Source organism: Solanum stenotomum, chromosome 6 (assembly GCF_019186545.1).
Source record: "Solanum stenotomum isolate F172 chromosome 6, ASM1918654v1, whole genome shotgun sequence".
NCBI classification, from domain to species: Eukaryota; Viridiplantae; Streptophyta; class Magnoliopsida; order Solanales; family Solanaceae; genus Solanum; species Solanum stenotomum.
In genome coordinates, this window is record NC_064287.1 from 26,412,303 (window position 1) to 26,426,584 (window position 14,282).

At 32.8% G+C, this 14,282-nt stretch overlaps 2 pseudogenes; both read left to right on the forward strand.

Moving 5' to 3' along the window:
• Positions 1-758: 758 nt before the first annotated feature.
• On the forward strand, positions 759-7,317 carry LOC125868151 (cytosolic sulfotransferase 12-like; annotated as a pseudogene).
• Positions 7,318-8,689: 1,372 nt separating this feature from the next.
• LOC125868152 (cytosolic sulfotransferase 12-like) lies at positions 8,690-10,365 on the forward strand (annotated as a pseudogene).
• Positions 10,366-14,282: the final 3,917 nt, after the last annotated feature.

Sequence of the window (14,282 nt, forward strand, 5' to 3'; positions counted from 1 at the left end):
TTGTTGATATTATCCTTTTTTCCATTGTTTCAACATAACTTCTCCATTACTCATGTATTTTCTTTTCATACCAAATTTTATATGCTTTACTTGAACCTAGGGTTTATAAGAAAAATAAATTTATTTACCTTCACAAGATCAAAGGGGTAAGGTTATATATAACTACTCTCTCAAACCCCCTTTATCAAATTATCATGAAAATTAATATTGTTATTATTGTATTATCTTCACACTCATCTCTAAATTCTTTCTTTCTTTTTCTTTAATATTGGATAACAAGATGCAATATCTTGTTCCTAAGATTTTTTCAATTTTCATTGTCACACTACTATACACTTACCACTATTATATTGCTCTTTTTGTTTCAATTAATAACGTGACATTGTTTGGTTGGATATCAATTTTTTTTTAAAAAAATATATAATTTAAAAAGTCTAAAACAAATTATAAATTTGCATAGGATAACGAAACACCTCTTTAAAGAGAAATTATTTTTGCACTCACAAAAATATAGCATGAAGTGTGATGTGGCTCACTAATTATTGTAAGACACTCACGTTAATAACACCACTCTTGAATCTTCATAAACATTAATAAGAAAAGTGAATAAAAAGTTGTTAATAGAAAGACATGAAAAGTGTGAAGTAGAGAGCTCACATGTAGTGTATGCCTAAAATATTCACGTGAATAATAAGTGTATCTGTGCGTATATATGTTATATAAATTCCAAACTCGAAGAAAACACTCAATTTAAAACAATGACAACATCTCAAAGTTCTTCTCCCAAATATTTACAAGAGGACCTAAGTGAAGAGCGTAAGAAATTTCTCTCTACCCTACCTAAAGAAAAAGGATGGATGGAATCAACTATCTACAATTATCAAGGTTTTTGGTCATCATCAAGAGCAATTCAAGGTGTGTTGGATTTATTAAAGACTCATCGATGAAGAAGCTCGAGGATGATGATTTTGTGGCAAAGAAGAATGAAAAAGGTTAAAAGGGACTTTGTTTTTAGACGACACAAAGTTTACTAACATAGTAGAATCACACCAGCTTTTCTTTTCTTTTCTTTTAAGTTGTAGTTTTGTTTTTCCATCTGGAAATTACAGATTCCTTATTTTTATTTTTACTTCCATGTAAATTGTAGTTTGTTATTTAAGATAACTAACAATTAGGAGATAGTTGGGTAGTTTGTGATTCTTTCCACTTTTACTTCGTGTAACTACATATATGCTGTTTAAGGTAGCTAGTATATAGGACTAGTATGCTGTTTAAGGTTGCTAATATATAGGATAGTTGGGTAGTTTATTATTTCAAGTTTTGCTATATATACATGTGTTAAACAGAGGGATAAATATATGAAACTTTCAGCACATCTCTTTTATATATTTTTGCAATCTTTCATGGTATCAGAAGTCGAGTTTTAAATCTTTCCTCCTGTTTTCAGTTTTATTCCTGCTCTTAATTTGTTACAATGGGAGATCATGTCCCCACGTCTTCTGAGACTCAAGTTCCCATTCTTGCTGGAATTAATGCGGCCACTCTGCTCATAAACTCTTCTCATCTTTTTTTTATTTCTCCTATCGATTCTCCTGGTATGTTGTTAGTTAATACGACTTTTGATGGCAAAAGTTTTTGGGGATGGAAGAGGGGCGTGCTCATAGCCTTGACTGCGAAAAACAAGTCGGGTTTTATTGCTGGATCAACTCATGAACTTGCTGTTGGTACAGACCTGCACAATGCCTGGTCGAGAGCAAACAACGTGGTAATTTCCTGGGTTTTGAACTCTCTTTCTAGAGAAATTTTTGAAAGTGTTCTATACTCTTCCACCGCTAAAAAGTTGTGGGTAGAATTAGAAGCCATGTTTGGACAAAGTTCAGGTGCTAAGCTTTTCTAGCTTCAAAAAGAGCTAAGTGACCTTGTTTAGGGCTCCTCTGATATTGTGACTTATTACACAAAGATGAAACGTCTTTGGGATGAATTGGATGCTTTGGATTTCTTCATTCCATGTAATTGTTCTTGTTCTTGTGGAGCAAAGGAAAAAAACATTAAGTCCAAGAAAGATGAATGCTTCGTTCGATTTTTAATGGGACTTAATGACTCTTATTGTGCACCTAGAGGTAATATTCTCATGATTTCACCGCTCCCTTCTATCCCAAATGCTTATGCATTGTTGATGCAATAGGAGAAGCAAAGGGAGGTCCTGAATACACCAAAGTTTCCTGGTGAATCTTCTTCATTCATTGCTAACAATGGTCCGCGATCATTTTCTACTGATTTCAAGGGACAAAAAGGGACTTATGATAACAAGAAGTCTAATCTTGTTTGCAGATATTGCAAGAAAACAGGACATAGCATTGAAAAATGTTATAAGATACATGGATTTCCAGCTGATTTTACATTTACTAAGTCAATTTTTTTTCACAATTCTGTTAAGAGCAATGCTGTGATTTCTAATGAATTTTCTGGAGATTCTTTCCTGACTAGCGCAGAATCAGAGGAGCATGAGAAACTCCTCACACAGGTGCAATTGACACAGGTCATGCAGATGCTTCAACAGGTGAAAACTAAGGATCAAGCCAATAATTCTGATGTCATAGCTTTTGCCAATTGTGCTGGTATTCCTTTAAGCCTCATTTCTCTCTAAATTCCACTATTGATGGTAAAACGTTCACTAATGAGACGTGGATAATAAACTTAGGTGCAACTGAGCATATGAGTTACAATAAATATTTTTTTCTCGATCTTAAACCATTGGCTAGGATTACTTCTGTAAGGCTTCCTAATTCACAAAAAGTTAAGGTTTCTCATTCAGGATCTGTCCAACTATTCTCAAATTTAACCATTCATAATGTGTTGTATGTGCCTAGTTTCCATTTCAATTTATTGTCTGTACACCAGTTATGTCGACAACTTTCTAATATATTATTCTTCACACCTTCTTATTGTTTCATGCAGGGCCCTTCCATGAAGAGCCCAATGCTCCTTGGTGAAAGCCAAAATGGTCTCTACATCTTCAAGAATAGGCCTCCAGCTGCTTCTTATTCTGTCAATTCCTGCTTTAAGTCTAGCTCTAGTTTAGATTCCCTAAAGGATGATAAATCTAGTTTGTCATGTATTTCTCTTTCTGTTATTCAAAGCAAGTTATGGCATGTAAGGTTGGGGCATATGCCTTTATCAAATATGCAGAATATCAATGGCATTCCTATTTCTTTTTGTTCGAAATTTTTTGTTCCTTGTTCTATTTTTCCATTAGCAAAGCAATCCAAACTTCCTTTTCCTATTAGTCATATTTCGTCTCGACAGATTTTTGATTTAATCCATATTGATACTTGGGGGCCTTATCAAACTCCTACTTATGATGGTTATAAGTATTTTTTAACCATAGTGGATGAATTTAGTAGAGGAACTTGGACGTTTTTATTAACCACTAAAAGTAAGCTTTTTCTATTCTCAAATCTTTTCTTGCAATGATAGAAAGGCAATTCAATAAGAAAGTTAAGGTCATTCGGTCCGATAACGCTTGGGAATTAGGTTCAAGTTTAGAAACCTCTAATTTTTTGTCTACACAAGGCATCATTCATCACACTTCTTGTGTTGCCACACCACAACAAAATGGTGTGGTTGAAAGGAAACATAGGCATCTTTTGGAAGTTTGTAGAGCTTTGGTTTTTCAATCTCATCTTCCATCAAAATTTTTGGGGGATTGTCTTATGACAGCCACTTATTTAATCAATAGATGTCCGACTAAACTATTATCTTTTCAAACACCACATAAAAAACTCTTTGGTCATCCTCCAAACTACTCTAACCTGAAATGTTTTGGTTGTCTTGGTTTTGCCTCTACTCTTTCCCAGGGTAGATCTAAATTGGATCCTGGCTATCCTTTTGGGAAAAAGGGGTATAAGTTACTTAGTTTACATTCTCAAAAGTGCTTTGTTTCCAGAAATGTTGTTTTTTATGAAGATATATACCATTTTTCTTCTATTCAGCCTCCTGTTTCTGTTTTTCCTCTTACAGATTCACTAATTATACCTGATCCTGATTATCATGTTACATCTTCTCCTTCCCCTATTTATTCGTTTCCTACTAATGAACTTTCTCCTGTAGCTTCCATACCCACTCTCCCTTCACAACCTTTGGTTTCCATCCCTCCTATCAATCCTATCACCTTGAGAAAATCTACCAGATCTATCAAGACCCCTGCATATTTAGAAGATTACATTTGTAATATTGTACACTTTTCTAATGTGTCTGATACTTGTTTCTCTTCTCCTATCTCTGTTACGTCATTTTCTTTTAATGCTTTGTCCACGTCTAATCAACAATATATCAATTCTCTTTCACATATTAAAGAACCTACCAATTTTTCCCAAGCCATTTTATATCCGGATTGGCTGGAGGCTATGACAAGAGAATTAGATGCTCTTATCACCAATGACACCTGGGAAGTCGTATCATTGCCCTCGAGAAAGAAGGCTTTACCCAATAAATGGGTTTACAAGGTAAAACTCAACTCTAACGGTTCTGTGGAGAGACTTAAAGCTCGGTTGGTTGTTAGGGGTGATGTTCAAAAGGAAGGTGTTGATTTTACTAAAACTTTCAGTCCAGTTGTGAAGATTACTACTATAAGGTGTGTTTTGGCAATCGCTATTAAGAAAGGGTGGGGTCTTTACCAATTAGATGTAAATAATGCTTTTTTACATGGAGAGTTGGATGAAGAAGTTTATATGAAGTTCCCGGCAGGTTTTAAGGTTTCTGATCCTACTCAAGTTTGTCACCTAAAGAAATCTTTATAGGCCTTAAACAAGCCTCGCGACAATGGTACTCAAGGCTAACTGCTACATTGAGTTTCAAAGGTTTTCAACACTCCTTGAATGATTATTCCCTCTTTTATAAATGCACTGGTAGCTCTGTATCTATATTAGCCGTATACGTGGATGATATTTTGCTCACAGGTAATGATATGGCAGAACTAGAAGCATTGAAATCTTTCCTTAATTCAGAATTTAAGATCAAGGATCTAGGTGATTTACACTATATTTTGGGCGTTGAAGTCATTCGAGAACCTCACAGTTTGATCCTAACTCAAAGAAAGTTCATTCTGGAACTATTATCTGAAATATGATTGCCTTGGATTCAAACTTGCCTCTTCTCCTCTGGATCCCACTCTAAGATTGCAAGCAAATATGGATTCTCCTCTTCCGGATCCCACTGTTTATAGACGGCTCATTGGACAATTAAATTTTTTAACTCATACAAGGTCTGATATCTCTTTTTTGGTCCAGCACCTTAGCCAATATATGCAGTCTCCATATCAAGCACACTTTGCAGCTGCACACCATGTTCTTCGATATCTTCTTTCTAATCATGGTTTGGGGATTTTTCTCAATTCCTCTCCTTCTTTAACTCTCCTCGCTTTTTGCGATTCTGATTGGGCTACTTGCTTAGATTCTAGACGATCTGTTAGTGATTTTTTTTATAGTCTTGGAGGCAGTCCTATTTCATGGAAATCAAAGAAACAACATTCTCTTTCCCTTTCATCCACAGAAGCCGAGTACAAATTAATGAGAAGGGTTGTTGCTGAGCTGACGTGGTTAGTTCGTCTCATTTCCGACTTGTCTCTGCCTCCTGCACTATCAATTTCTCTCCATTCAGACAGCCAAGCAACAATTCATATTGCTAAAAATCCTGTCTTTCATGAGCGGATGAAACATGTTGACTTAGATTGTCACTTCGTCCGTCAACAATACCTCACTAGTTTGATTTCTCTTTCTTTTCTTCCATCTTCATCCCAAGTAGCAGATTTGTTTACTAAGCCCTTACCTGCTACTTCTCATCATTTCCTATTGAACAAGTTGGGTGTTCGTTCCTCCCCGTCCAACTTGAGAGGGGGTGTTGGATTTATTAAAGACTCATCGATGAAGAAGCTTGAGGATGATGATTTTGTGGAAAAGAAGAATGAAAAAGGTTAAAAGGTACTATGTTTTTAGACGACACAAAGTTTACTAACATAGTAGAATCACACCAGCTTTTCTTTTCTTTTCTTTTAAGTTGTAGTTTTGTTTTTTTCCATCTGGAAATTACAGATCCTTATTTTTATTTTTACTTCCATGTAAATTGTAGTTTGTTATTTAAGGTAACTAACAATTAGGATATAGTTGGGTAGTTTGTGATTCTTTCCACTTTTACTTCATGTAACTACAAATATGCTGTTTAAGGTAGCTAGTATATAGGACTAGTATGCTGTTTAAGGTTGCTAATATAAAGGATAGTTGGGTAGTTTATTATTTCAAGTTTTGCTATATATACATGTGTTAAACAGAGGGATAAATATATGAAACATTCAGCACATCTCTTTTATATATTTTTGCAATCTTTCAAGGTGTGATTGCATGTCAACAACAATTTCAAGCTCAAGATAGTGATATCATTCTCGTTACATCTCCAAAATCAGGAACCGTTTGGTTAAAATCACTTTTAATTGCATTAGTGAATCGAAATAACCATCCTATTTTTGAAAAAGATCACCCTTTACTTCTAAAGAACGGTCATGATCTCGTTTTATTCTTGGAACTTGATCTATATGCTGATGGTCAAGAGTCCCTGATTTTTCATCGTTCACTTCACCTAGACTATTGGCAGCTCAAGTGCCCTTTGCTTCATTGCCAAAATCAGTTTAGAATTCAAGAACAAAACTTGTTTACTTATGTAGGAATCCAAGAGACACTTTTTTTTCTATGTGGAATTTTGCAAACAATTTAAGACTTGATAATCACAAAGATACCAATTCCATTGAAGAAATGTTTGATCATTTTTGTTAGGGTGTGAGTCTTTATGGACCATTTTGGAATAATGTGTTGGATTATTGGAAAGAAAGTATAATTCTGATAAAGTAGTTTTCTTGATGCATGAAGAAATTAAAAAGCAACCTAAAATTCAGCTTAAACGATTGGCTGAATTCTTGGAATGTGCATTTTCCCTAGAGGAAGAAAATTGTGGAGTTGTGGATGAAATATTGAGAATGTGTAGCTTTGAAAATTTGAGGAATTTGGTGGTGAATACAAATGGGAAATTTTTAGCTAGAGGGGTAAATAAAAATTTCTTTCGTCGAGGGGAAGTTGGAGATCGGAAGAATTATTTTATTGTCGAGATGAATGATAAACTCAATCATATCATTCAACAAAAGTTTCGAGGATCTGAATTAAAATTTTCATATATTTGATTAGACATTAATATGTTATAATGTGAATTGAATGTAATTTATTTATTTTCAAAATCAATGTAAGAGTAGTTGTGTTTGAGGGTGATGTAACAAACTACTACAAAAGTTGGAGATTGGAAGAATTATTTTACTGTCGAGATGAAGGATAAGCTTAATCATACCTTTGAACAAAAGTCAAGGATCTGGATTAAAATTTTCATATATTTGATTAGACATTAATATGTTATAATGTGAATTGAATGTAGTTTATTTATTTTCAAAATCAATGTAAAAGTAGTTGTGTTTGAGAGTGATGTAACAAGAACATATAAAAAGAGCTCTATTGTAGCAATAATATATATTATTTTAAATGTTTATTACTCGAATTGTTGCAAATGATGTATTAATTTAAATGGAATGTACTTCTAATGTGATTTCGTTATTATTGATTGTTTGTAAAATATAAAAATGTGTCAAGTTCAACTATGAATAAAGGATGTACTTTTGTTATACTATATTATACCAAATTAATTTTATTCGATCATATAGAAGTTTGTACTTTACTATCATTATCATTTTTAAGAGTTTTATATTGACGTACTAATGATAGAGGCACCCGTTGCGCTCAAATTTTGAGTTTGACTCTAATAATCGACATAGCCATTTCTCAACTTTTTCTTTCGTTTGAAAATAAAGTTAAAAATTATTCCAAAAAGGGAACTCTCATAATTAAATGATTAGGAAAAAAAAGGCACAACACTCTATATATACTCATGCATGTTTTCATAGAGCATGGTAGAAAATACGAAACTTTAAATACGTGCAAGTTTAAATAACTCTATAAATTGAGTATTATATACTCTCTTCATTCATTTTTACTTGTTTCTTATATTAAAAGTAATATTTTTTTTTTACTTTTATTTGTTTACTTTAGCATATTGAGAGAGAAAGATAATTTTTTATTTTATTTTAAACATTAACTATACATTTTTCCAAACCATTCTAAAGTCCATTAAGACTATATATAAATTAATATAATATTATATTAAAATTTTCATGTTATTTATGTTTATTTAGAAAGAGCGCAAAAATTATCATGAATAAGTAAAAGTAAATGGATAAAGTATGTAGTTAAATTAGATTATTATTTTGTTGTTTAAATTAGATTTTCTTGGTTATAAATTAAACAATAGTGATATAATAAACTCCAAAGAATTACTCTTGAAATTAAAATCAATATTTGAAAAATAGGACAAAATTGCATGAATTTTGCTAACTATTCTGACACACTCACATTTACAGTACTCTCTTAAAAAGTTAAATAAGTCAATCAAAATAATTATTATTAATAGAAAGACATGAAAATGTGAAGTGCTGAGCTCACATGAAGTGTATGACTAAACGTTCACATGAGTAATAAGTGTATTCGTGCGTATCTGTTATAAAAACCCCCAAACTTGAAGAAAATACTCAATCCTCAAAATCATGAAAACTTCTCCTCCCAAGTATTTACAAGAGGATAGCCTAAGTGAAGAGTGTAAGAAACTGCTCTCTATCCTACCAAAAGAAAAAGGATGGGTTGGGTCATATATCTACAATTATCAAGGTTGTTGGACACCACCAAGATTGCTTCAAGGTGTGATTGCATGTCAACAACAATTTCAAGCTGAAGATAGTGATATCATTCTTGTTACAACTCCAAAATCAGGAACTATTTGTCAAAAATCCGCATGTTCTTGTTCCATTCTTGGAGCATACACTCTATGTTGATGGTCAAGTTCCTGATTTTTCAACTTTCACTTCACCTAGACTCATGGCAACTCATGTTCCTTTTGCTTCATTGCCAAAATCAATCATGGATTCAAGAACCAAACTTATTTACTTATGTAGAAATCCTAAGGACACTTTTATTTCTATGTGGCATTTTGCTAACAATTTAAGACTTCATCACAAAGAAACTAGTTCCATTCATGAAATGTTTGATCTTTTTTGTGACGGATTGAGCCTTTATGGTCCGTTTTGGAATCATGAGTTGGATTACTGGAAACAAAGCATAGAAAATCCTAATAAAGTATTTTTCTTGATGTATGAAGAAATTAAAGAGAAACCAAAAATTCAGCTTAAACGCTTGGCTGAATTTTTGGAATGTCCATTCTCTATAGAGGAAGAAAATTGTGGAGTGGTGAATGAAATATTAAGAATGTGCAGCTTTGAGAATTTGAGAAATTTGGAGGTGAATACAAATGGAAAGCTATCAACTAGAGAGGGAAATAAAGTGCTCTTTCGTCGAGGAGAAATTGGAGATTGGAGGAATTATTGTTGGTCTTTTTGAGCATTTTAATATATATTTATTATTAAAATAGTCTCATAATTGTGCCCTAGGCTTAATTGCATTGCAGCCTTAGTGAATGTGCAGAGAACGTTGGAAATTATGGCATTTCTTTTGTTGTCCGTTAGTGGACTTTTCTTATGCCTAATTACTCACTTTGGTTGCTCACTGTGCATGTGTTTTATTACTCATTATTTGGTGGTTACAAAACGTTCAACTTGAGGTTGCCGTTAGTGGCAGAAGGTGGTCTACTATGACCACTAATTCTTTTCATTACTCCTCCATTATACCTTGTAACCTATGTAACTCCTAAGGCCATTTATCTTCACTATTTACTACCCATTATCTTCCTATCAATAGGTAGGAAGACTTCCTCAACTATAAATAGTGATAGTCTTCATTTGGTTTGGGACACACTACACACAAGAAAAATATAGAGTGAAAGAGTTAGTCAAAAAGAGAGTTCTTATTAGTTGAAGGGAGGTGTTCTTTTTGTGGAGCTTTGGACTCAACTCTTGTCTAGAGTTGTTGAGTTATATTTTGTGATTAGGCTGTTGTATCCTGAAGGGGACAAGTCAAGAAGGACTACTGCTGGACCGGTGAAAACATTTGCTGCAGTGGACTTGAATCTCCTTAAAGAGAATGAGATATCCGCGCCTCAGCCTGAAGAGATTTATCTCTTCATTTTTATTTTCAATTGTAATTTTGTATTTTTTATTATCTTGTAAGTTTTTTCACTAACAATTATCTTACTACCGATATGAGCGATAAATTCAATCATATCATTGAAGAAAAGTTTCAAGGATTGGGTTTAAAGTTTTCATATGTTTGATTAGATATTAATATGCTATCGTGTCAATTGAATGCAATTATATATTTTGAAAATAAATGTTGAAGGAGTTATGTTTGAGAGTAATGTAACAAGAATAGACAACAAAAGTCATATTGTTGTATTGATACTATTTTAAAACGTTCATTACTCAACTTTGTTGCAAATTTAGTAGTAAATTCATATTTCTTTGTTTTGTCACAAGAAGTCATGTTTTTGTTAGTACTATGGTAGTGTCAATGAGGTTGGAGGTGTCACGACCCCGAAATGGATGTGATGACACTCGTCTTTTTCCACCAAAATAAGTCAGCCTAAAACCCAAATATCACAAACTATGCGGAAGTAAGACATATTGAAATCTCAAAATATTATAAGTCGGATAATTGAGTCAACTTAATACAACCCCCAAAACCTGGTTGTCACGTGTACAAGCCTTTAAAGTATTACAACTGAATCAAAAGAAAATACAAGTCTCATAAGACATTGTTTCTAGAATAGAACAAGATCATAAATAAGGAAAAAGAGGGTCTACTGAGATGACAACAACTACCTCACAAATCTCCACAGGAAGCCTCGGACAAGAAGAGAATAGAAAGTATCAAGAAGATCCGGGCTAGTAACCTACCAAAATGTATAAGCAAGGGGTGAGTAGCAAACTACACGGTACCCAACAAGTAAACTTTTATACACAAGCTAAGGGTATAGGATACGGGTACTCCTTATACCCCAATCGAACCTCCACAACTAAAACCTGCATAAAACCAGCCCAACCTAACAAATCATAATTTACATAGCACACAGCTCAACAACAACACTCTAATAGTTACATATCCTCAACAACAAGCTTAATATTCATCAATCACAACCTCCACAACTACAACCTACATAAAAACTAGCCCAACCTAACAAATCATAATTTACATAACACACACCTCAACAACACTCTAACAATTACATATCCTCAACAATAAGCTCAATATTCATCAATCAAAAGTTCCACAGAAAGGAACTCACAAGATCAACAAAACACAATATCAAGTTCATCAATGATAAATATGTGCAATGCAATGTCAAGTATAGTGATGCATGTCTGACCGAACGATACACACCCGTTTTCTCTCAGTTTGGGACCTATGGGGGACATAGCTGTCCATGCGTCTGTCGCAGCGTGCGATATGTCCCTCGATAATAGTATCCATCGCGGCGCGCGACACGTCCTTAGATATATAATATCCATCACGGCGTGACACGCCCCTCAAAATATAGTACATTCTCTTTAATCTCTTATTCTTTCTCAATTCACATAACACTTGTCACAACCATGTATCAAAACAATGTAAATGACATGTTCACAATAATGAGGAGATGACCATTTTCATAACAATGCACAATTCACAACAACACAATCGTGATACAACATCAACAATGAGTCGATAATCCTTTCAAACCATTCTTAACACATCACACACCAACAATTAATCACATTGCCGTTTATTACCCCTTTTTCATCATTAGAATTATTCAATATAGACAAGTCAATCCATCACCAAGTCTCATTACTCCCCAACACATACCACAAGGAAATACACGATTTCATACACTTAACAAGGGTTTAGAAATCCACTTGCCTCAATCAATCAAGAATTCACTACGGGACTTGAGCCATCCCCTTTCATAAAGCTTCAAAGTACTTCCAATCTATCAAATATATAACCCTTATAAGAATACGAATCTAATGACACCCATATTACTATATTTAGTTTCAGCTCGAAAATCAGGTCAAAAAGTCATCCCGAGTCACCAAATTTGAATCTAAAATTTTCTTTCAGGTTATGGTTACCCATGATAAAACAAACTCGCATGTAAAATTTCAGCTAAAACGGATCGTTATTCGACCCTCAAATCAATTTTTTATTCTAAAAATCCTACACCTATATTTTCTTATATCAATATATATTATACCTGTTTCTACCATAAAAATATGTTCATAACTACATAAAAATTTAATGGAAAGGACGAGAAGCATTAACTTAACGCTTTGGGATGAAAATCTCAATTTTCTCCTCCCTTTCCCCCTCTTTTTCTCCCTCTCTTCTTTTCTTCTACTGCGAAAATTTCCTCGTCAGCTGCGCTGACTTTCAACTTTAGGGATTTTGTCCTTACTCTTTTTCTCTTTTTTTTTGCTTTTTTATTTTAATTATTATTTATTTATTTATTTTCCTTTTCTGTTGTTTTCTTTTTCCATTATTAGTAACAACAAAATAATCCTTTATTAAATCTGAAAATCATGCCACTCATTCTTATAAGTCATAACTTATTTATAAAAGCTACTAAAAAGGTTAATATAAAAATAATTATTAAAATTCATAAAACTACTAAGAGGGTCGTTACAAGAGACATTTGATATTCGTTTTGAATTTGAGATTATTTAATTCCACAAGAATTACTATAAATGTCAAATCATGTATTAGGGCTCAAACTTATATAATTGATCAAAACGATTTAGAGTGATATACCAATGAAAAAGTTACTCAAATATGATGGTCTTTAGTTTTTGTCGAGACAAATGAGAGGCCCAAAAATATGTGTAAGTTTATTCAAGAAAAAATCACATGGATGGGTACCTTTTAATAAATAATTACTGATTTTAACGATACTTTTTATTTATTATAATTTATATCAGTACATAACAATACTATATTAAATCTGCAATATGTATTAAAAGTGAATTATGTATGCAATATATATGTATTACAACTGTTTAAAAAAGATAATATTAGGCTTGTTTGGTAAGAAATTGACACATTGTATTATAAATATATTAAAATGTGTGATAAATGTATTATCCATCAATAATACTTGTTTATATGTGAGTAATGAATTGTTTTTTATAATATATATTAAAACTGTATTATAAATGTATTAAAAGTGATCGAATGAAAAAAAAAATGTTATTGCTATAAATGGTAAATATTTTTTTAATATAGTATATTTATGTAAGTTTTCCTTTATTCAATTGCTAGTACAATAATAAAGGGAAAAGAAAAGAGCAATTTTTACATATAACAAACATAAAAATCCTATTTGTATGCTATAACTATATTTGCATAATTGCGCTCCATAGCAAACATAAATATATATATTTCGCTATACATATACAAAAGAAAACAGTTGTATAATCTGTTTCTGTTTCAGTATACATATATGTTGCTCCCAATTGCACACGCACGTGTACGTGGTCACGCAAGTAATATAAATTCTTCAAGAAATAAGTTATCGTTTCCAAGGGACTTATGATCAACTTATATTTGACACTCAATTCTACAAATAAAATAAAAGTAACCATTTAAGAGATGGTGGTGGTTGTTAACTACTACTACTACTAATTACACAATAAATAAAAGTAACTAATTGTGAACGACTTTAAGATGATGTTTCAAGCAAGTAAAAGACAATTCCAGGGTTGCAACATGTAATGAATCTCATGTATCATATTCTCGGCTTAGAACTAATTTTAGTTGTCAAGTTACTAATTTATAGGGTTAATTGTATGAGTCGGGTATCAAACCTCTAGTCACCTACCCCAGTTAGCTGTCCAACTACATCGTTGAGTGGGGATAAACAAGCCTAACTGGCGAGCATTTATATTTCATCCTGTTTCGTAACCAAGCAAGTTGTTCGTCCGGGCGTCACTCCTGGACACAAATCACCTCAACTAAATGGGTCGATCGAGCTCTCTATATTCTCTGGTTTATCTAACCCCTCCTCTCTCAATTTTAAGATTAGACAATAGATTTATCTTATGGTGATCAAACATAAAATACTAAAATTAAGAATATAGAATTAACTTATAATGACAACCAAGAATTAATTCATGGACCTTAAATAATCAACAATTAATCCATAGCTACAGCCCTAGA